Source organism: Sceloporus occidentalis, unplaced genomic scaffold, assembly GCF_023333645.1.
Source record: "Sceloporus occidentalis isolate IW3139 unplaced genomic scaffold, rSceOcc1.0.p SCAF_220, whole genome shotgun sequence".
NCBI lineage: Eukaryota > Metazoa > Chordata > Lepidosauria > Squamata > Phrynosomatidae > Sceloporus > Sceloporus occidentalis.
The window spans coordinates 810,870-834,281 of NW_028317200.1; the positions used below are offsets into that span (position 1 = coordinate 810,870).

Sequence of the window (23,412 nt, forward strand, 5' to 3'; positions counted from 1 at the left end):
TAACAGACAGATTTTAGCATTATATAAAAATACTACTGCTCAAATTACAGGATTAATGACAACATCAGATAGCTTTAAAATAAATAATGGAACAAGGCAAGGATGCCCTTTGGCACCATTACTTTATGCTCTCTCAATTGAGCCTTTAGCTCAATCTATAAGAAATTCTAGTGGGATAACAGGCATCAAAATAAATCAATACGAATTTAAAATTACACTGTTTGCAGACGATATTATTTTAACACTATCAAATCCGGATAAATCAATAAAATACGTGCTGGAAATAATAGAAAAATATGGTAAATTTTCCAACTATAAATTAAACATTAATAAAACTCAAATTATTGCTATTAACCAAACTAAAGAACAAGCAGCATTGATGAGAACATATATAAATGTAGCTTGGAATATCGATATATTAGAGTACCTAGGAATAAAAATCAAATTTAACCTCAAAGAAATGGTAAGAGAAAATTATTATATATTAATAAAGAAAATGGAAATAAAATTGAAAAAATGGAAAGATCTTGAAATCTCCTGGTTAGGGAGAATAAATGCTTTTAACGCATATTACTTACCAAAAATACTATACTTATTAAGAGCGATCCCGTTAAGAGTCCCCTACTCTATCCTTTCTCAAATCCAAAAGCTGATATCAAATTATATTTGGCAAAACAAACTTCCAAGAATCCCCTTTAATAGATTAACTAAAAAAATTCAAGCAGGAGGTCTCTCGGTTCCTGATATTAAAGATCTCCATGAAACTTGTATGATGTATCATCTACTCCTTGTGGATAGACCTGAGCATGATAAAACTGCATGGTTTATAATTGAAAAAGGAACTATAAATCTTTTAAGATTTTCAGATATTATCTGGATGATATACGAAACAGATACATATATTAAGACCGAAAGCTCAATTATTAAGGATTTAATTATAACAATAGACAAAATGAAAAAAATAATGAACATAACAAAAGGATTGCTATCCACCACACCAATAGAGATCTTAACAAACTATATAAGGGATCTGGACCTAACCAAATGGAAATATACAAATATTAAATGTATTTCCGATCTATATAATATACGATCCCTTTTATCCTGGTTCTCTATTCAATCGAAGGGGGAGCTCCCCAATTCAGAATTATTTAATTATATTAGGATAAAGCATTTCCTTAAAACAGTTGACTATATAAACCTTCCAATACTTGAAGAATTCTTAAAAAAACATCATAAAACTAGATTAATCCATCGATTAACTATGTTAAAATACAACTTAGAAGCAGATAACAGCATCTCTATTAAAGAAAAATGGGAACAGGATACTGGAGAGATTTATTCAAAAGAAAAATGGTTACATGCTTATACAGAAATTAAGAAATACTCACACTGTTTAGGGATGCATGAACTCCATTATAAAATTATTCATAGATGGTATAGAACACCAGTTCAAATCTCTAAATATGACAAACAAACCTCTAAACTTTGTTGGAGGTGTGGTAAAGAAAACGGTACAATTTTTCATATGTGGTGGGGATGTGAAGAAGTGAGAAAAATAGTAGAAACTCTCTTCAAAGTAATTAATGAATTAGTTGGCTGCAAAATTGAGCCTTCCCCTCAAATTTTTATTCTACATATGGATCTCACGAAATTTAATAAAATACATAGAAACTTTATAATACAACTATTATTAGCCTGCAAATTAGTTATCGCAAAGAATTGGAAAAAGAGTGGGGGAATATCCTGGGATGAGATCCAAGCTCAGATCCACTTTCAATGTAAAATGGAGAAAGGCTACTATGGAAGCATAGCTAAAAATAATAAATATAGAGATATATGGAAACCCTGGATAATCCATAATTAATATGGCGCTAAATAAAGGGAAAAAACAAAAAATAAACAAAATTATAATACTTAAATAAGAGATATCCTTATATTTGTACAAGGAATGTGTGTTATTAGGAATTTGCAATAATCTAACTAATATATAAATTTTTGCCTGCAATTAAAAGATTACGTCTAAATAACATGAGAAAGGGACATTATATATATTTTATTCCTATGTAATGTGCAATATGTTTGTATGTGGAAGTCCTCCGTGGAATTGTGAAATTGTATGTATATTTATGTATATTTATTATGTATGAGTCTATTTTTGTAGTTATATAAACTAATAAAAATTAAAATTTAAAAAAAAAAGGAAAAGACTAATGCGCCCTTTGTAGGTTCAGTGATCATAGCTTTTTTGCTATTTGTTTAAAAGCTTTCCGACACGAGTTGGGAAGCTCTATGCGTGTGGGAAGATCAGGTTGCAGACTTCGTTTTTGGCAAAATGTCTAGTCTGCTGCGTTTGGGTTGACTTTTGCCGCTCCAATGCCGCGCTGCGCTCCTTCTTTGTGGCGGTGCTGGGGAGTCCGGTCGTCCGTGCGCTGCCGCTAGTGAGCCTTTCGCTCGTTCGTCGCGAGGCATACAGACAGGTGAACTGTCCGAGATTTTGTGCGGTTTTAAAACGGAAACAATTTTGCTAGGTACTTTTTATAATCTTAGGTGCAAAATGTTGGCACTGGCGATGCTGCTTAAGACAAAAAGAAATTGAAGGCAATCAGGCTTTTTTGGTGTTTGGGAAAAGGATGGGCTAAACACGCCACAATGGGGAAGGATTCTAAGCCTTACCTAACCCTAAACTGTCAACCGTAAACCATTAACAGTACTCCGACGCTAACTGTAACTGTGCCTCTTCAAAGCCATGAGCTTAACCCGCCCCTAACCCAAGCTCTATCACCAAACCTTTCCATGCTTAAGCGTTTCTAAGCGCTAACTTTGGAAAGGTGGTTTAATTAGAAAGATTTGATTTGTGGAAAAGATATATTTGCTTTCAAAGGAAACAGCATCAGGCAACTTGGTATTTGTGAAGCCGATGGGTTCAGCACGCCACCATTGGGGAAAAAGAGTAGTAATCAGATTCCATCCCGAAGCCTTACCCCTAACCTTGTAACACAGCCCAAAGCATGTGTGCCAGGAACTTCTGGTGGCTGCAGCGGAAGGGGAAGTTGCGGGCCCCCGTAGGCAAAGCGGTGGGGGAGGTACAATCTTCAGCTTTTCTTTTCTTAAAGCAAACAAAATTGTTTCAGAGAAGCAAGCTCGCGCCCCGGTCACTAAGACTGCTGGAAGGTTTGTTTGAGCTGCCGCCTCATTTGAATACCCATGATGCACTGGGAAACGCCCCACCTTATTGTTAGTTTAATAAGACTTTAAAGCAGCCCAATATTAAATAGTTCCAATCCCTTTGCAATCGTGTTTTGCATGTGTTAAAGGTTCCAATGATCAGGCAAGAGCTGGGTGGGATTAATTAAACACACCTTAACCTCGAGGAGCACTGCCTCTGTCCGGGCCGTTGCCCTGCGGCATGTTTGGGCATACTCTGGTTTCTCTTCAGACCGAATAAATCTTTCGCCTTTTACTAAAGATTTCCGTGGGGAGGAACGACCATGAGTCGTAACTAATTTCTTGATGCCTGGCGTTTGCTGGGCTTCTTTGCTGTTGTTAACGATAGATCAAAAAGATTGCTTGCTCTAGTCGCAAGCTTTGCCCTGGCTGAGGACTGTGTCGCACCCAGAAGCGCAAAATATCCTGCCTGTGTCATGCTATGTACTGTTTGGGGTTGTAGAAATGCTTTAAGGAGGCAGGGTTAGACCACGCCCTCCAGACTCTATGCAAATAAGCCTGTGCATACGCTTTCAAACATGTTCCCAATTGTTCTTTATCGTAATACACAAACCAAACAACAAAAAACTGCCCTTAAATGTTTAACATTGAGATCTCTGTTCCTCACATGTGCAGTTGTATTATTCATTTCCTCAAATAGCAACAGTGAAACATCTGGAAAAAGCACTCACCACGTGCTTAAGGGGCCGCTTTTCAGCATGGAAAAGACTAATGCGCCCTTTGTAGGTTCAGTGATCATAGCTTTTTTGCTGTTTGTTTAAAAGCTTTCCGACACGAGTTGGGAAGCTCTATGCGTGTGGAAAGATCAGGTTGCAGACTTCGTTTTTGGCAAAATGTCTAGTCTGCTGCGTTTGGGTTGACTTTTGGCGCTCCAATGCCGCGCTGCGCTCCTTCTTTGTGGCGGTGCTGGGGAGTCCGGTCGTCCGTGCGCTGCCGCTAGTGAGCCTTTCGCTCGTTCGTCGCGAGGCATACAGACAGGTGAACTGTCCGAGATTTTGTGCGGTTTTAAAACGGAAACAATTTTGCTAGGTACTTTTTATAATCTTAGGTGCAAAATGTTGGCACTGGCGATGCTGCTTAAGACAAAAAGAAATTGAAGGCAATCAGGCTTTTTTGGTGTTTGGGAAAAGGATGGGCTAAACACGCCACAATGGGGAAGGATTCTAAGCCTTACCTAACCCTAAACTGTCAACCGTAAACCATTAACAGTACTCCGACGCTAACTGTAACTGTGCCTCTTCAAAGCCATGAGCTTAACCCGCCCCTAACCCAAGCTCTATCACCAAACCTTTCCATGCTTAAGCGTTTCTAAGCGCTAACTTTGGAAAGGTGGTTTAATTAGAAAGATTTGATTTGTGGAAAAGATATATTTGCTTTCAAAGGAAACAGCATCAGGCAACTTGGTATTTGTGAAGCCGATGGGTTCAGCACGCCACCATTGGGGAAAAAGAGTAGTAATCAGATTCCATCCCGAAGCCTTACCCCTAACCTTGTAACACAGCCCAAAGCATGTGTGCCAGGAACTTCTGGTGGCTGCAGCGGAAGGGGAAGTTGCGGGCCCCCGTAGGCAAAGCGGTGGGGGAGGTACAATCTTCAGCTTTTCTTTTCTTAAAGCAAACAAAATTGTTTCAGAGAAGCAAGCTCGCGCCCCGGTCACTAAGACTGCTGGAAGGTTTGTTTGAGCTGCCGCCTCATTTGAATACCCATGATGCACTGGGAAACGCCCCACCTTATTGTTAGTTTAATAAGACTTTAAAGCAGCCCAATATTAAATAGTTCCAATCCCTTTGCAATCGTGTTTTGCATGTGTTAAAGGTTCCAATGATCAGGCAAGAGCTGGGTGGGATTAATTAAACACACCTTAACCTCGAGGAGCACTGCCTGTGGCCGGGCCGTTGCCCTGCGGCATGTTTGGGTATACTCTGGTTTCTCTTCAGACCGAATAAATCTTTCGCCTTTTACTAAAGATTTCCGTGGGGAGGAACGACCATGAGTCGTAACCAATTTTTTGATGCCTGGCGTTTGCTGGGCTTCTTTGCTGTTGTTAACGATAGATCAAAAAGATTGCTTGCTCTAGTCGCAAGCTTTGCCCTGGCTGAGGACTGTGTCGCACCCAGAAGCGCAAAATATCCTGCCTGTGTCATGCTATGTACTGTTTGGGGTTGTAGAAATGCTTTAAGGAGGCAGGGTTAGACCACGCCCTCCAGACTCTATGCAAATAAGCCTGTGCATACGCTTTCAAACATGTTCCCAATTGTTCTTTATCGTAATACACAAACCAAACAACAAAAAACTGCCCTTAAATGTTTAACATTGAGGTCTCTGTTCCTCACATGTGCAGTTGTATTATTCATTTCCTCAAATAGCAACAGTGAAACATCTGGAAAAAGCACTCACCACGTGCTTAAGGGGCCGCTTTTCAGCATGGAAAAGACTAATGCGCCCTTTGTAGGTTCAGTGATCATAGCTTTTTTGCTATTTGTTTAAAAGCTTTCCGACACGAGTTGGGAAGCTCTATGCGCGTGGAAAGATCAGGTAGCAGACTTCGTTTTTGGCAAAATGTCTAGTCTGCTGCGTTTGGGTTGACTTTTGCCGCTCCAATGCCGCGCTGCGCTCCTTCTTTGTGGCGGTGCTGGGGAGTCCGGTCGTCCGTGCGCTGCCGCTAGGGAGCCTTTCGCTCGTTCGTCGCGAGGCATACAGACAGGTGAACTGTCCGAGATTTTGTGCGGTTTTAAAACGGAAACAATTTTGCTAGGTACTTTTTATAATCTTAGGTGCAAAATGTTGGCACTGGCGATGCTGCTTAAGACAAAAAGAAATTGAAGGCAATCAGGCTTTTTTGGTGTTTGGGAAAAGGATGGGCTAAACACGCCACAATGGGGAAGGATTCTAAGCCTTACCTAACCCTAAACTGTCAACCGTAAACCATTAACAGTACTCCGACGCTAACTGTAACTGTGCCTCTTCAAAGCCATGAGCTTAACCCGCCCCTAACCCAAGCTCTATCACCAAACCTTTCCATGCTTAAGCATTTCTAAGCGCTAACTTTGGAAAGGTGGTTTAATTAGAAAGATTTGATTTGTGGAAAAGATATATTTGCTTTCAAAGGAAACAGCATCAGGCAACTTGGTATTTGTGAAGCCGATGGGTTCAGCACGCCACCATTGGGGAAAAAGAGTAGTAATCAGATTCCATCCCGAAGCCTTACCCCTAACCTTGTAACACAGCCCAAAGCATGTGTGCCAGGAACTTCTGGTGGCTGCAGCGGAAGGGGAAGTTGCGGGCCCCCGTAGGCAAAGCGGTGGGGGAGGTACAATCTTCAGCTTTTCTTTTCTTAAAGCAAACAAAATTGTTTCAGAGAAGCAAGCTCGCGCCCCGGTCACTAAGACTGCTGGAAGGTTTGTTTGAGCTGCCGCCTCATTTGAATACCCATGATGCACTGGGAAACGCCCCACCTTATTGTTAGTTTAATAAGACTTTAAAGCAGCCCAATATTAAATAGTTCCAATCCCTTTGCAATCGTGTTTTGCATGTGTTAAAGGTTCCAATGATCAGGCAAGAGCTGGGTGGGATTAATTAAACACACCTTAACCTCGAGGAGCACTGCCTGTGGCCGGGCCGTTGCCCTGCGGCATGTTTGGGTATACTCTGGTTTCTCTTCAGACCGAATAAATCTTTCGCCTTTTACTAAAGATTTCCGTGGGGAGGAACGACCATGAGTCGTAACCAATTTTTTGATGCCTGGCGTTTGCTGGGCTTCTTTGCTGTTGTTAACGATAGATCAAAAAGATTGCTTGCTCTAGTCGCAAGCTTTGCCCTGGCTGAGGACTGTGTCGCACCCAGAAGCGCAAAATATCCTGCCTGTGTCATGCTATGTACTGTTTGGGGTTGTAGAAATGCTTTAAGGAGGCAGGGTTAGACCACGCCCTCCAGACTCTATGCAAATAAGCCTGTGCATACGCTTTCAAACATGTTCCCAATTGTTCTTTATCGTAATACACAAACCAAACAACAAAAAACTGCCCTTAAATGTTTAACATTGAGGTCTCTGTTCCTCACATGTGCAGTTGTATTATTCATTTCCTCAAATAGCAACAGTGAAACATCTGGAAAAAGCACTCACCACGTGCTTAAGGGGCCGCTTTTCAGCATGGAAAAGACTAATGCGCCCTTTGTAGGTTCAGTGATCATAGCTTTTTTGCTATTTGTTTCAAAGCTTTCCGACACGAGTTGGGAAGCTCTATGCGTGTGGAAAGATCAGGTTGCAGACTTCGTTTTTGGCAAAATGTCTAGTCTGCTGCGTTTGGGTTGACTTTTGCCGCTCCAATGCCGCGCTGCGCTCCTTCTTTGTGGCGGTGCTGGGGAGTCCGGTCGTCCGTGCGCTGCCGCTAGTGAGCCTTTCGCTCGTTCGTCGCGAGGCATACAGACAGGTGAACTGTCCGAGATTTTGTGCGGTTTTAAAACGGAAACAATTTTGCTAGGTACTTTTTATAATCTTAGGTGCAAAATGTTGGCACTGGCGATGCTGCTTAAGACAAAAAGAAATTGAAGGCAATCAGGCTTTTTTGGTGTTTGGGAAAAGGATGGGCTAAACACGCCACAATGGGGAAGGATTCTAAGCCTTACCTAACCCTAAACTGTCAACCGTAAACCATTAACAGTACTCCGACGCTAACTGTAACTGTGCCTCTTCAAAGCCATGAGCTTAACCCGCCCCTAACCCAAGCTCTATCACCAAACCTTTCCATGCTTAAGCGTTTCTAACCGCTAACTTTGGAAAGGTGGTTTAATTAGAAAGATTTGATTTGTGGAAAAGATATATTTGCTTTCAAAGGAAACAGCATCAGGCAACTTGGTATTTGTGAAGCCGATGGGTTCAGCACGCCACCATTGGGGAAAAAGAGTAGTAATCAGATTCCATCCCGAAGCCTTACCCCTAACCTTGTAACACAGCCCAAAGCATGTGTGCCAGGAACTTCTGGTGGCTGCAGCGGAAGGGGAAGTTGCGGGCCCCCGCAACGCCCCACCTTATTGTTAGTTTAATAAGACTTTAAAGCAGCCCAATATTAAATAGTTCCAATCCCTTTGCAATCGTGTTTTGCATGTGTTAAAGGTTCCAATGATCAGGCAAGAGCTGGGTGGGATTAATTAAACACACCTTAACCTCGAGGAGCACTGCCTGTGGCCGGGCCGTTGCCCTGCGGCATGTTTGGGTATACTCTGGTTTCTCTTCAGACCGAATAAATCTTTCGCATTTTACTAAAGATTTCCGTGGGGAGGAACGACCATGAGTCGTAACCAATTTTTTGATGCCTGGCGTTTGCTGGGCTTCTTTGCTGTTGTTAACGATAGATCAAAAAGATTGCTTGCTCTAGTCGCAAGCTTTGCCCTGGCTGAGGACTGTGTCGCACCCAGAAGCGCAAAATATCCTGCCTGTGTCATGCTATGTACTGTTTGGGGTTGTAGAAATGCTTTAAGGAGGCAGGGTTAGACCACGCCCTCCAGACTCTATGCAAATAAGCCTGTGCATACGCTTTCAAACATGTTCCCAATTGTTCTTTATCATAATACACAAACCAAACAACAAAAAACTGCCCTTAAATGTTTAACATTGAGATCTCTGTTCCTCACATGTGCAGTTGTATTATTCATTTCCTCAAATAGCAACAGTGAAACATCTGGAAAAAGCACTCACCACGTGCTTAAGGGGCCGCTTTTCAGCATGGAAAAGACTAATGCGCCCTTTGTAGGTTCAGTGATCATAGCTTTTTTGCTATTTGTTTAAAAGCTTTCCGACACGAGTCGGGAAGCTCTATGCGTGTGGAAAGATCAGGTTGCAGACTTTGTTTTTGGCAAAATGTCTAGTCTGCTGCGTTTGGGTTGACTTTTGCCGCTCCAATGCCGCGCTGCGCTCCTTCTTTGTGGCGGTGCTGGGGAGTCCGGTCGTCCGTGCGCTGCCGCTAGTGAGCCTTTCGCTCGTTCGTCGCGAGGCATACAGACAGGTGAACTGTCCGAGATTTTGTGCGGTTTTAAAACGGAAACAATTTTGCTAGGTACTTTTTATAATCTTAGGTGCAAAATGTTGGCACTGGCGATGCTGCTTAAGACAAAAAGAAATTGAAGGCAATCAGGCTTTTTTGGTGTTTGGGAAAAGGATGGGCTAAACACGCCACAATGGGGAAGGATTCTAAGCCTTACCTAACCCTAAACTGTCAACCGTAAACCATTAACAGTACTCCGACGCTAACTGTAACTGTGCCTCTTCAAAGCCATGAGCTTAACCCGCCCCTAACCCAAGCTCTATCACCAAACCTTTCCATGCTTAAGCGTTTCTAACCGCTAACTTTGGAAAGGTGGTTTAATTAGAAAGATTTGATTTGTGGAAAAGATATATTTGCTTTCAAAGGAAACAGCATCAGGCAACTTGGTATTTGTGAAGCCGATGGGTTCAGCACGCCACCATTGGGGAAAAAGAGTAGTAATCAGATTCCATCCCGAAGCCTTACCCCTAACCTTGTAACACAGCCCAAAGCATGTGTGCCAGGAACTTCTGGTGGCTGCAGCGGAAGGGGAAGTTGCGGGCCCCCGTAGGCAAAGCGGTGGGGGAGGTACAATCTTCAGCTTTTCTTTTCTTAAAGCAAACAAAATTGTTTCAGAGAAGCAAGCTCGCGCCCCGGTCACTAAGACTGCTGGAAGGTTTGTTTGAGCTGCCGCCTCATTTGAATACCCATGATGCACTGGGAAACGCCCCACCTTATTGTTAGTTTAATAAGACTTTAAAGCAGCCCAATATTAAATAGTTCCAATCCCTTTGCAATCGTGTTTTGCATGTGTTAAAGGTTCCAATGATCAGGCAAGAGCTGGGTGGGATTAATTAAACACACCTTAACCTCGAGGAGCACTGCCTGTGGCCGGGCCGTTGCCCTGCGGCATGTTTGGGTATACTCTGGTTTCTCATCAGACCGAATAAATCTTTCGCCTTTTACTAAAGATTTCCGTGGGGAGGAACGACCATGAGTCGTAACCAATTTTTTGATGCCTGGCGTTTGCTGGGCTTCTTTGCTGTTGTTAACGATAGATCAAAAAGATTGCTTGCTCTAGTCGCAAGCTTTGCCCTGGCTGAGGACTGTGTCGCACCCAGAAGCGCAAAATATCCTGCCTGTGTCATGCTATGTACTGTTTGGGGTTGTAGAAATGCTTTAAGGAGGCAGGGTTAGACCACGCCCTCCAGACTCTATGCAAATAAGCCTGTGCATACGCTTTCAAACATGTTCCCAATTGTTCTTTATCGTAATACACAAACCAAACAACAAAAAACTGCCCTTAAATGTTTAACATTGAGGTCTCTGTTCCTCACATGTGCAGTTGTATTATTCATTTCCTCAAATAGCAACAGTGAAACATCTGGAAAAAGCACTCACCACGTGCTTAAGGGGCCGCTTTTCAGCATGGAAAAGACTAATGCGCCCTTTGTAGGTTCAGTGATCATAGCTTTTTTGCTATTTGTTTAAAAGCTTTCCGACACGAGTTGGGAAGCTCTATGCGTGTGGGAAGATCAGGTTGCAGACTTCGTTTTTGGCAAAACGTCTAGTCTGCTGCGTTTGGGTTGACTTTTGCCGCTCCAATGCCGCGCTGCGCTCCTTCTTTGTGGCGGTGCTGGGGAGTCCGGTCGTCCGTGCGCTGCCGCTAGTGAGCCTTTCGCTCGTTCGTCGCGAGGCATACAGACAGGTGAACTGTCCGAGATTTTGTGCGGTTTTAAAACGGAAACAATTTTGCTAGGTACTTTTTATAATCTTAGGTGCAAAATGTTGGCACTGGCGATGCTGCTTAAGACAAAAAGAAATTGAAGGCAATCAGGCTTTTTTGGTGTTTGGGAAAAGGATGGGCTAAACACGCCACAATGGGGAAGGATTCTAAGCCTTACCTAACCCTAAACTGTCAACCGTAAACCATTAACAGTACTCCGACGCTAACTGTAACTGTGCCTCTTCAAAGCCATGAGCTTAACCCGCCCCTAACCCAAGCTCTATCACCAAACCTTTCCATGCTTAAGCGTTTCTAACCGCTAACTTTGGAAAGGTGGTTTAATTAGAAAGATTTGATTTGTGGAAAAGATATATTTGCTTTCAAAGGAAACAGCATCAGGCAACTTGGTATTTGTGAAGCCGATGGGTTCAGCACGCCACCATTGGGGAAAAAGAGTAGTAATCAGATTCCATCCCGAAGCCTTACCCCTAACCTTGTAACACAGCCCAAAGCATGTGTGCCAGGAACTTCTGGTGGCTGCAGCGGAAGGGGAAGTTGCGGGCCCCCGTAGGCAAAGCGGTGGGGGAGGAACAATCTTCAGCTTTTCTTTTCTTAAAGCAAACAAAATTGTTTCAGAGAAGCAAGCTCGCGCCCCGGTCACTAAGACTGCTGGAAGGTTTGTTTGAGCTGCCGCCTCATTTGAATACCCATGATGCACTGGGAAACGCCCCACCTTATTGTTAGTTTAATAAGACTTTAAAGCAGCCCAATATTAAATGGTTCCAATCCCTTTGCAATCGTGTTTTGCATGTGTTAAAGGTTCCAATGATCAGGCAAGAGCTGGGTGGGATTAATTAAACACACCTTAACCTCGAGGAGCACTGCCTGTGGCCGGGCCGTTGCCCTGCGGCATGTTTGGGTATACTCTGGTTTCTCTTCAGACCGAATAAATCTTTCGCCTTTTACTAAAGATTTCCGTGGGGAGGAACGACCATGAGTCGTAACCAATTTTTTGATGCCTGGCGTTTGCTGGGCTTCTTTGCTGTTGTTAACGATAGATCAAAAAGATTGCTTGCTCTAGTCGCAAGCTTTGCCCTGGCTGAGGACTGTGTCGCACCCAGAAGCGCAAAATATCCTGCCTGTGTCATGCTATGTACTGTTTGGGGTTGTAGAAATGCTTTAAGGAGGCAGGGTTAGACCACGCCCTCCAGACTCTATGCAAATAAGCCTGTGCATACGCTTTCAAACATGTTCCCAATTGTTCTTTATCATAATACACAAACCAAACAACAAAAAACTGCCCTTAAATGTTTAACATTGAGATCTCTGTTCCTCACATGTGCAGTTGTATTATTCATTTCCTCAAATAGCAACAGTGAAACATCTGGAAAAAGCACTCACCACGTGCTTAAGGGGCCGCTTTTCAGCATGGAAAAGACTAATGCGCCCTTTGTAGGTTCAGTGATCATAGCTTTTTTGCTATTTGTTTAAAAGCTTTCCGACACGAGTCGGGAAGCTCTATGCGTGTGGAAAGATCAGGTTGCAGACTTTGTTTTTGGCAAAATGTCTAGTCTGCTGCGTTTGGGTTGACTTTTGCCGCTCCAATGCCGCGCTGCGCTCCTTCTTTGTGGCGGTGCTGGGGAGTCCGGTCGTCCGTGCGCTGCCGCTAGTGAGCCTTTCGCTCGTTCGTCGCGAGGCATACAGACAGGTGAACTGTCCGAGATTTTGTGCGGTTTTAAAACGGAAACAATTTTGCTAGGTACTTTTTATAATCTTAGGTGCAAAATGTTGGCACTGGCGATGCTGCTTAAGACAAAAAGAAATTGAAGGCAATCAGGCTTTTTTGGTGTTTGGGAAAAGGATGGGCTAAACACGCCACAATGGGGAAGGATTCTAAGCCTTACCTAACCCTAAACTGTCAACCGTAAACCATTAACAGTACTCCGACGCTAACTGTAACTGTGCCTCTTCAAAGCCATGAGCTTAACCCGCCCCTAACCCAAGCTCTATCACCAAACCTTTCCATGCTTAAGCGTTTCTAACCGCTAACTTTGGAAAGGTGGTTTAATTAGAAAGATTTGATTTGTGGAAAAGATATATTTGCTTTCAAAGGAAACAGCATCAGGCAACTTGGTATTTGTGAAGCCGATGGGTTCAGCACGCCACCATTGGGGAAAAAGAGTAGTAATCAGATTCCATCCCGAAGCCTTACCCCTAACCTTGTAACACAGCCCAAAGCATGTGTGCCAGGAACTTCTGGTGGCTGCAGCGGAAGGGGAAGTTGCGGGCCCCCGTAGGCAAAGCGGTGGGGGAGGTACAATCTTCAGCTTTTCTTTTCTTAAAGCAAACAAAATTGTTTCAGAGAAGCAAGCTCGCGCCCCGGTCACTAAGACTGCTGGAAGGTTTGTTTGAGCTGCCGCCTCATTTGAATACCCATGATGCACTGGGAAACGCCCCACCTTATTGTTAGTTTAATAAGACTTTAAAGCAGCCCAATATTAAATAGTTCCAATCCCTTTGCAATCGTGTTTTGCATGTGTTAAAGGTTCCAATGATCAGGCAAGAGCTGGGTGGGATTAATTAAACACACCTTAACCTCGAGGAGCACTGCCTGTGGCCGGGCCGTTGCCCTGCGGCATGTTTGGGTATACTCTGGTTTCTCATCAGACCGAATAAATCTTTCGCCTTTTACTAAAGATTTCCGTGGGGAGGAACGACCATGAGTCGTAACCAATTTTTTGATGCCTGGCGTTTGCTGGGCTTCTTTGCTGTTGTTAACGATAGATCAAAAAGATTGCTTGCTCTAGTCGCAAGCTTTGCCCTGGCTGAGGACTGTGTCGCACCCAGAAGCGCAAAATATCCTGCCTGTGTCATGCTATGTACTGTTTGGGGTTGTAGAAATGCTTTAAGGAGGCAGGGTTAGACCACGCCCTCCAGACTCTATGCAAATAAGCCTGTGCATACGCTTTCAAACATGTTCCCAATTGTTCTTTATCATAATACACAAACCAAACAACAAAAAACTGCCCTTAAATGTTTAACATTGAGATCTCTGTTCCTCACATGTGCAGTTGTATTATTCATTTCCTCAAATAGCAACAGTGAAACATCTGGAAAAAGCACTCACCACGTGCTTAAGGGGCCGCTTTTCAGCATGGAAAAGACTAATGCGCCCTTTGTAGGTTCAGTGATCATAGCTTTTTTGCTATTTGTTTAAAAGCTTTCCGACACGAGTCGGGAAGCTCTATGCGTGTGGAAAGATCAGGTTGCAGACTTCGTTTTTGGCAAAATGTCTAGTCTGCTGCGTTTGGGTTGACTTTTGCCGCTCCAATGCCGCGCTGCGCTCCTTCTTTGTGGCGGTGCTGGGGAGTCCGGTCGTCCGTGCGCTGCCGCTAGTGAGCCTTTCGCTCGTTCGTCGCGAGGCATACAGACAGGTGAACTGTCCGAGATTTTGTGCGGTTTTAAAACGGAAACAATTTTGCTAGGTACTTTTTATAATCTTAGGTGCAAAATGTTGGCACTGGCGATGCTGCTTAAGACAAAAAGAAATTGAAGGCAATCAGGCTTTTTTGGTGTTTGGGAAAAGGATGGGCTAAACACGCCACAATGGGGAAGGATTCTAAGCCTTACCTAACCCTAAACTGTCAACCGTAAACCATTAACAGTACTCCGACGCTAACTGTAACTGTGCCTCTTCAAAGCCATGAGCTTAACCCGCCCCTAACCCAAGCTCTATCACCAAACCTTTCCATGCTTAAGCGTTTCTAACCGCTAACTTTGGAAAGGTGGTTTAATTAGAAAGATTTGATTTGTGGAAAAGATATATTTGCTTTCAAAGGAAACAGCATCAGGCAACTTGGTATTTGTGAAGCCGATGGGTTCAGCACGCCACCATTGGGGAAAAAGAGTAGTAATCAGATTCCATCCCGAAGCCTTACCCCTAACCTTGTAACACAGCCCAAAGCATGTGTGCCAGGAACTTCTGGTGGCTGCAGCGGAAGGGGAAGTTGCGGGCCCCCGTAGGCAAAGCGGTGGGGGAGGAACAATCTTCAGCTTTTCTTTTCTTAAAGCAAACAAAATTGTTTCAGAGAAGCAAGCTCGCGCCCCGGTCATTAAGACTGCTGGAAGGTTTGTTTGAGCTGCCGCCTCATTTGAATACCCATGATGCACTGGGAAACGCCCCACCTTATTGTTAGTTTAATAAGACTTTAAAGCAGCCCAATATTAAATGGTTCCAATCCCTTTGCAATCGTGTTTTGCATGTGTTAAAGGTTCCAATGATCAGGCAAGAGCTGGGTGGGATTAATTAAACACACCTTAACATCGAGGAGCACTGCCTGTGTCCGGGCCGTTGCCCTGCGGCATGTTTGGGCATACTCTGGTTTCTCTTCAGACCGAATAAATCTTTCGCCTTTTACTAAAGATTTCCGTGGGGAGGAACGACCATGAGTCGTAACCAATTTCTTGATGCCTGGCGTTTGCTGGGCTTCTTTGCTGTTGTTAACGATAGATCAAAAAGATTGCTTGCTCTAGTCGCAAGCTTTGCCCTGGCTGAGGACTGTGTCGCACCCAGAAGCGCAAAATATCCTGCCTGTGTCATGCTATGTACTGTTTGGGGTTGTAGAAATGCTTTAAGGAGGCAGGGTTAGACCACGCCCTCCAGACTCTATGCAAATAAGCCTGTGCATACGCTTTCAAACATGTTCCCAATTGTTCTTTATCATAATACACAAACCAAACAACAAAAAACTGCCCTTAAATGTTTAACATTGAGGTCTCTGTTCCTCACATGTGCAGTTGTATTATTCATTTCCTCAAATAGCAACAGTGAAACATCTGGAAAAAGCACTCACCACGTGCTTAAGGGGCCGCTTTTCAGCATGGAAAAGACTAATGCGCCCTTTGTAGGTTCAGTGATCATAGCTTTTTTGCTATTTGTTTAAAAGCTTTCCGACACGAGTTGGGAAGCTCTATGCGTGTGGGAAGATCAGGTTGCAGACTTCGTTTTTGGCAAAATGTCTAGTCTGCTGCGTTTGGGTTGACTTTTGCCGCTCCAATGCCGCGCTGCGCTCCTTCTTTGTGGCGGTGCTGGGGAGTCCGGTCGTCCGTGCGCTGCCGCTAGTGAGCCTTTCGCTCGTTCGTCGCGAGGCATACAGACAGGTGAACTGTCCGAGATTTTGTGCGGTTTTAAAACGGAAACAATTTTGCTAGGTACTTTTTATAATCTTAGGTGCAAAATGTTGGCACTGGCGATGCTGCTTAAGACAAAAAGAAATTGAAGGCAATCAGGCTTTTTTGGTGTTTGGGAAAAGGATGGGCTAAACACGCCACAATGGGGAAGGATTCTAAGCCTTACCTAACCCTAAACTGTCAACCGTAAACCATTAACAGTACTCCGACGCTAACTGTAACTGTGCCTCTTCAAAGCCATGAGCTTAACCCGCCCCTAACCCAAGCTCTATCACCAAACCTTTCCATGCTTAAGCGTTTCTAAGCGCTAACTTTGGAAAGGTGGTTTAATTAGAAAGATTTGATTTGTGGAAAAGATATATTTGCTTTCAAAGGAAACAGCATCAGGCAACTTGGTATTTGTGAAGCCGATGGGTTCAGCACGCCACCATTGGGGAAAAAGAGTAGTAATCAGATTCCATCCCGAAGCCTTACCCCTAACCTTGTAACACAGCCCAAAGCATGTGTGCCAGGAACTTCTGGTGGCTGCAGCGGAAGGGGAAGTTGCGGGCCCCCGTAGGCAAAGCGGTGGGGGAGGAACAATCTTCAGCTTTTCTTTTCTTAAAGCAAACAAAATTGTTTCAGAGAAGCAAGCTCGCGCCCCGGTCACTAAGACTGCTGGAAGGTTTGTTTGAGCTGCCGCCTCATTTGAATACCCATGATGCACTGGGAAACGCCCCACCTTATTGTTAGTTTAATAAGACTTTAAAGCAGCCCAATATTAAATGGTTCCAATCCCTTTGCAATCGTGTTTTGCATGTGTTAAAGGTTCCAATGATCAGGCAAGAGCTGGGTGGGATTAATTAAACACACCTTAACATCGAGGAGCACTGCCTGTGTCCGGGCCGTTGCCCTGCGGCATGTTTGGGTATACTCTGGTTTCTCTTCAGACCGAATAAATCTTTCGCCTTTTACTAAAGATTTCCGTGGGGAGGAACGACCATGAGTCGTAACCAATTTTTTGATGCCTGGCGTTTGCTGGGCTTCTTTGCTGTTGTTAACGATAGATCAAAAAGATTGCTTGCTCTAGTCGCAAGCTTTGCCCTGGTTGAGGACTGTGTCGCACTCAGAAGCGCAAAATATCCTGCCTGTGTCATGCTATGTACTGTTTGGGGTTGTAGAAATGCTTTAAGGAGGCAGGGTTAGACCACGCCCTCCAGACTCTATGCAAATAAGCCTGTGCATACGCTTTCAAACATGTTCCCAATTGTTCTTTATCATAATACACAAACCAAACAACAAAAAACTGCCCTTAAATGTTTAACATTGAGATCTCTGTTCCTCACATGTGCAGTTGTATTATTCATTTCCTCAAATAGCAACAGTGAAACATCTGGAAAAAGCACTCACCACGTGCTTAAGGGGCCGCTTTTCAGCATGGAAAAGACTAATGCGCCCTTTGTAGGTTCAGTGATCATAGCTTTTTTGCTATTTGTTTAAAAGCTTTCCGACACGAGTTGGGAAGCTCTATGCGTGTGGAAAGATCAGGTTGTAGACTTCGTTTTTGGCAAAATGTCTAGTCTGCTGCGTTTGGGTTGACTTTTGCCGCTCCAATGCCGCGCTGCGCTCCTTCTTTGTGGCGGTGCTGGGGAGTCCGGTCGTCCGTGCGCTGCCGCTAGTGAGCCTTTCGCACGTTCGTCGCGAGGCATACAGACAGGTGAACTGTCCGAGATTTTGTGCGGTTTTAAAACGGAAACAATTTTGCTAGGTACTTTTTATAATCTTAGGTGCAAAATGTTGGCACTGGCGATGCTGCTTAAGACAAAAAGAAATTGAAGGCAATCAGGCTTTTTTGGTGTTTGGGAAAAGGATGGGCTAAACACGCCACAATGGGGAAGGATTCTAAGCCTTACCTAACCCTAAACTGTCAACCGTAAACCATTAACAGTACTCCGACGCTAACTGTAACTGTGCCTCTTCAAAGCCATGAGCTTAACCCGCCCCTAACCCAAGCTCTATCACCAAACCTTTCCATGCTTAAGCGTTTCTAAGCGCTAACTTTGGAAAGGTGGTTTAATTAGAAAGATTTGATTTGTGGAAAAGATATATTTGCTTTCAAAGGAAACAGCATCAGGCAACTTGGTATTTGTGAAGCCGATGGGTTCAGCACGCCACCATTGGGGAAAAAGAGTAGTAATCAGATTCCATCCCGAAGCCTTACCCCTAACCTTGTAACACAGCCCAAAGCATGTGTGCCAGGAACTTCTGGTGGCTGCAGCGGAAGGGGAAGTTGCGGGCCCCCGTAGGCAAAGCGGTGGGGGAGGAACAATCTTCAGCTTTTCTTTTCTTAAAGCAAACAAAATTGTTTCAGAGAAGCAAGCTCGCGCCCCGGTCACTAAGACTGCTGGAAGGTTTGTTTGAGCTGCCGCCTCATTTGAATACCCATGATGCACTGGGAAACGCCCCACCTTATTGTTAGTTTAATAAGACTTTAAAGCAGCCCAATATTAAATGGTTCCAATCCCTTTGCAATCGTGTTTTGCATGTGTTAAAGGTTCCAATGATCAGGCAAGAGCTGGGTGGGATTAATTAAACACACCTTAACCTCGAGGAGCACTGCCTGTGTCCGGGCCGTTGCCCTGCGGCATGTTTGGGTATACTCTGGTTTCTCTTCAGACCGAATAAATCTTTCGCCTTTTACTAAAGATTTCCGTGGGGAGGAACGACCATGAGTCGTAACCAATTTTTTGATGCCTGGGGTTTGCTGGGCTTCTTTGCTGTTGTTAACGATAGATCAAAAAGATTGCTTGCTCTAGTCGCAAGCTTTGCCCTGGCTGAGGACTGTGTCGCACCCAGAAGCGCAAAATATCCTGCCTGTGTCATGCTATGTACTGTTTGGGGTTGTAGAAATGCTTTAAGGAGGCAGGGTTAGACCACGCCCTCCAGACTCTATGCAAATAAGCCTGTGCATACGCTTTCAAACATGTTCCCAATTGTTCTTTATCGTAATACACAAACCAAACAACAAAAAACTGCCCTTAAATGTTTAACATTGAGATCTCTGTTCCTCACATGTGCAGTTGTATTATTCATTTCCTCAAATAGCAACAGTGAAACATCTGGAAAAAGCACTCACCACGTGCTTAAGGGGCCGCTTTTCAGCATGGAAAAGACTAATGCGCCCTTTGTAGGTTCAGTGATCATAGCTTTTTTGCTGTTTGTTTCAAAGCTTTCCGACACGAGTTGGGAAGCTCTATGCGTGTGGAAAGATCAGGTTGCAGACTTCGTTTTTGGCAAAATGTCTAGTCTGCTGCGTTTGGGTTGACTTTTGCCGCTCCAATGCCGCGCTGCGCTCCTTCTTTGTGGCGGTGCTGGGGAGTCCGGTCGTCCGTGCGCTGCCGCTAGTGAGCCTTTCGCTCGTTCGTCGCGAGGCATACAGACAGGTGAACTGTCCGAGATTTTGTGCGGTTTTAAAACGGAAACAATTTTGCTAGGTACTTTTTATAATCTTAGGTGCAAAATGTTGGCACTGGCGATGCTGCTTAAGACAAAAAGAAATTGAAGGCAATCAGGCTTTTTTGGTGTTTGGGAAAAGGATGGGCTAAACACGCCACAATGGGGAAGGATTCTAAGCCTTACCTAACCCTAAACTGTCAACCGTAAACCATTAACAGTACTCCGACGCTAACTGTAACTGTGCCTCTTCAAAGCCATGAGCTTAACCCGCCCCTAACCCAAGCTCTATCACCAAACCTTTCCATGCTTAAGCGTTTCTAACCGCTAACTTTGGAAAGGTGGTTTAATTAGAAAGATTTGATTTGTGGAAAAGATATATTTGCTTTCAAAGGAAACAGCATCAGGCAACTTGGTATTTGTGAAGCCGATGGGTTCAGCACGCCACCATTGGGGAAAAAGAGTAGTAATCAGATTCCATCCCGAAGCCTTACCCCTAACCTTGTAACACAGCCCAAAGCATGTGTGCCAGGAACTTCTGGTGGCTGCAGCGGAAGGGGAAGTTGCGGGCCCCCATAGGCAAAGCGGTGGGGGAGGAACAATCTTCAGCTTTTCTTTTCTTAAAGCAAACAAAATTGTTTCAGAGAAGCAAGCTCGCGCCCCGGTCACTAAGACTGCTGGAAGGTTTGTTTGAGCTGCCGCCTCATTTGAATACCCATGATGCACTGGGAAACGCCCCACCTTATTGTTAGTTTAATAAGACTTTAAAGCAGCCCAATATTAAATGGTTCCAATCCCTTTGCAATCGTGTTTTGCATGTGTTAAAGGTTCCAATGATCAGGCAAGAGCTGGGTGGGATTAATTAAACACACCTTAACCTCGAGGAGCACTGCCTGTGTCCGGGCCGTTGCCCTGCGGCATGTTTGGGTATACTCTGGTTTCTCTTCAGACTGAATAAATCTTTCGCCTTTTACTAAAGATTTCCGTGGGGAGGAACGACCATGAGTCGTAACCAATTTTTTGATGCCTGGCGTTTGCTGGGCTTCTTTGCTGTTGTTAACGATGGATCAAAAAGATTGCTTGCTCTAGTCGCAAGCTTTCCCCTGGCTGAGGACTGTGTCGCACCCAGAAGCGCAAAATATCCTGCCTGTGTCATGCTATGTACTGTTTGGGGTTGTAGAAATGCTTTAAGGAGGCAGGGTTAGACCACGCCCTCCAGACTCTATGCAAATAAGCCTGTGCATACGCTTTCAAACATGTTCCCAATTGTTCTTTATCGTAATACACAAACCAAACAACAAAAAACTGCCCTTAAATGTTTAACATTGAGATCTCTGTTCCTCACATGTGCAGTTGTATTATTCATTTCCTCAAATAGCAACAGTGAAACATCTGGAAAAAGCACTCACCACGTGCTTAAGGGGCCGCTTTTCAGCATGGAAAAGACTAATGCGCCCTTTGTAGGTTCAGTGATCATAGCTTTTTTGCTGTTTGTTTAAAAGCTTTCCGACACGAGTCGGGAAGCTCTATGCGTGTGGAAAGATCAGGTTGCAGACTTCGTTTTTGGCAAAATGTCTAGTGTGCTGCGTTTGGGTTGAGTTTTGCCGCTCCAATGCCGCGCTGCGCTCCTTCTTTGTGGCGGTGCTGGGGAGTCCGGTCGTCCGTGCGCTGCCGCTAGTGAGCCTTTCGCTCGTTCGTCGCGAGGCATACAGACAGGTGAACTGTCCGAGATTTTGTGCGGTTTTAAAACGGAAACAATTTTGCTAGGTACTTTTTATAATCTTAGGTGCAAAATGTTGGCACTGGCGATGCTGCTTAAGACAAAAAGAAATTGAAGGCAATCAGGCTTTTTTGGTCTAAACACGCCACAATGGGGAAGGATTCTAAGCCTTACCTAACCCTAAACTGTCAACCGTAAACCATTAACAGTACTCCGACGCTAACTGTAACTGTGCCTCTTCAAAGCCATGAGCTTAACCCGCCCCTAACCCAAGCTCTATCACCAAACCTTTCCATGCTTAAGCGTTTCTAAGCGCTAACTTTGGAAAGGTGGTTTAATTAGAAAGATTTGATTTGTGGAAAAGATATATTTGCTTTCAAAGGAAACAGCATCAGGCAACTTGGTATTTGTGAAGCCGATGGGTTCAGCACGCCACCATTGGGGAAAAAGAGTAGTAATCAGATTCCATCCCGAAGCCTTACCCCTAACCTTGTAACACAGCCCAAAGCATGTGTGCCAGGAACTTCTGGTGGCTGCAGCGGAAGGGGAAGTTGCGGGCCCCCGTAGGCAAAGCGGTGGGGGAGGAACAATCTTCAGCTTTTCTTTTCTTAAAGCAAACAAAATTGTTTCAGAGAAGCAAGCTCGCGCCCCGGTCACTAAGACTGCTGGAAGGTTTGTTTGAGCTGCCGCCTCATTTGAATACCCATGATGCACTGGGAAACGCCCCACCTTATTGTTAGTTTAATAAGACTTTAAAGCAGCCCAATATTAAATGGTTCCAATCCCTTTGCAATCGTGTTTTGCATGTGTTAAAGGTTCCAATGATCAGGCAAGAGCTGGGTGGGATTAATTAAACACACCTTAACCTCGAGGAGCACTGCCTGTGTCCGGGCCGTTGCCCTGCGGCATGTTTGGGTATACTCTGGTTTCTCTTCAGACCGAATAAATCTTTCGCCTTTTACTAAAGATTTCCGTGGGGAGGAACGACCATGAGTCGTAACCAATTTCTTGATGCCTGGCGTTTGCTGGGCTTCTTTGCTGTTGTTAACGATGGATCAAAAAGATTGCTTGATCTAGTCGCAAGCTTTGCCCTGGCTGAGGACTGTGTCGCACCCAGAAGCGCAAAATATCCTGCCTGTGTCATGCTATGTACTGTTTGGGGTTGTAGAAATGCTTTAAGGAGGCAGGGTTAGACCACGCCCTCCAGACTCTATGCAAATAAGCCTGTGCATACGCTTTCAAACATGTTCCCAATTGTTCTTTATCATAATACACAAACCAAACAACAAAAAACTGCCCTTAAATGTTTAACATTGAGATCTCTGTTCCTCACATGTGCAGTTGTATTATTCATTTCCTCAAATAGCAACAGTGAAACATCTGGAAAAAGCACTCACCACGTGCTTAAGGGGCCGCTTTTCAGCATGGAAAAGACTAATGCGCCCTTTGTAGGTTCAGTGATCATAGCTTTTTTGCTATTTGTTTAAAAGCTTTCCGACACGAGTTGGGAAGCTCTATGCGTGTGGAAAGATCAGGTTGCAGACTTCGTTTTTGGCAAAATGTCTAGTGTGCTGCGTTTGGGTTGACTTTTGCCGCTCCAATGCCGCGCTGCGCTCCTTCTTTGTGGCGGTGCTGGGGAGTCCGGTCGTCCGTGCGCTGCCGCTAGTGAGCCTTTCGCACGTTCGTCGCGAGGCATACAGACAGGTGAACTGTCCGAGATTTTGTGCGGTTTTAAAACGGAAACAATTTTGCTAGGTACTTTTTATAATCTTAGGTGCAAAATGTTGGCACTGGCGATGCTGCTTAAGACAAAAAGAAATTGAAGGCAATCAGGCTTTTTTGGTGTTTGGGAAAAGGATGGGCTAAACACGCCACAATGGGGAAGGATTCTAAGCCTTACCTAACCCTAAACTGTCAACCGTAAACCATTAACAGTACTCCGACGCTAACTGTAACTGTGCCTCTTCAAAGCCATGAGCTTAACCCGCCCCTAACCCAAGCTCTATCACCAAACCTTTCCATGCTTAAGCGTTTCTAAGCGCTAACTTTGGAAAGGTGGTTTAATTAGAAAGATTTGATTTGTGGAAAAGATATAT

The 23,412-nt window shown here is 44.3% G+C and overlaps 12 non-coding genes across 12 annotated transcripts; all 12 read left to right on the top strand.

Moving 5' to 3' along the window:
* The first annotated feature begins 3,419 nt into the window (after positions 1–3,419).
* Positions 3,420–3,534, top strand: LOC149277206 (U5 spliceosomal RNA). The gene has a single exon (XR_016279247.1). It is a non-coding gene; the product is annotated as a U5 spliceosomal RNA (small nuclear RNA).
* A 1,611-nt stretch (positions 3,535–5,145) lies between these two features.
* On the top strand, positions 5,146–5,260 carry LOC149277207 (U5 spliceosomal RNA). The gene has a single exon (XR_016279107.1). It is a non-coding gene; the product is annotated as a U5 spliceosomal RNA (small nuclear RNA).
* Positions 5,261–6,871: 1,611 nt separating this feature from the next.
* LOC149277208 (U5 spliceosomal RNA) lies at positions 6,872–6,986 on the top strand. Its single transcript, XR_016279109.1, has one exon. It is a non-coding gene; the product is annotated as a U5 spliceosomal RNA (small nuclear RNA).
* Positions 6,987–8,443: 1,457 nt separating this feature from the next.
* Positions 8,444–8,558, top strand: LOC149277209 (U5 spliceosomal RNA). Its single transcript, XR_016279260.1, has one exon. It is a non-coding gene; the product is annotated as a U5 spliceosomal RNA (small nuclear RNA).
* Positions 8,559–10,169: 1,611 nt separating this feature from the next.
* On the top strand, positions 10,170–10,284 carry LOC149277210 (U5 spliceosomal RNA). Its single transcript, XR_016279169.1, has one exon. It is a non-coding gene; the product is annotated as a U5 spliceosomal RNA (small nuclear RNA).
* Positions 10,285–11,895: 1,611 nt separating this feature from the next.
* Positions 11,896–12,010, top strand: LOC149277211 (U5 spliceosomal RNA). Its single transcript, XR_016279110.1, has one exon. It is a non-coding gene; the product is annotated as a U5 spliceosomal RNA (small nuclear RNA).
* Positions 12,011–13,621: 1,611 nt separating this feature from the next.
* On the top strand, positions 13,622–13,736 carry LOC149277212 (U5 spliceosomal RNA). Its single transcript, XR_016279170.1, has one exon. It is a non-coding gene; the product is annotated as a U5 spliceosomal RNA (small nuclear RNA).
* A 1,611-nt stretch (positions 13,737–15,347) lies between these two features.
* On the top strand, positions 15,348–15,462 carry LOC149277213 (U5 spliceosomal RNA). The gene has a single exon (XR_016279227.1). It is a non-coding gene; the product is annotated as a U5 spliceosomal RNA (small nuclear RNA).
* Positions 15,463–17,073: 1,611 nt separating this feature from the next.
* Positions 17,074–17,188, top strand: LOC149277214 (U5 spliceosomal RNA). The gene has a single exon (XR_016279111.1). It is a non-coding gene; the product is annotated as a U5 spliceosomal RNA (small nuclear RNA).
* Positions 17,189–18,799: 1,611 nt separating this feature from the next.
* Positions 18,800–18,914, top strand: LOC149277215 (U5 spliceosomal RNA). Its single transcript, XR_016279173.1, has one exon. It is a non-coding gene; the product is annotated as a U5 spliceosomal RNA (small nuclear RNA).
* Positions 18,915–20,525: 1,611 nt separating this feature from the next.
* Positions 20,526–20,640, top strand: LOC149277216 (U5 spliceosomal RNA). Its single transcript, XR_016279189.1, has one exon. It is a non-coding gene; the product is annotated as a U5 spliceosomal RNA (small nuclear RNA).
* Positions 20,641–22,233: 1,593 nt separating this feature from the next.
* Positions 22,234–22,348, top strand: LOC149277217 (U5 spliceosomal RNA). The gene has a single exon (XR_016279228.1). It is a non-coding gene; the product is annotated as a U5 spliceosomal RNA (small nuclear RNA).
* Positions 22,349–23,412: the final 1,064 nt, after the last annotated feature.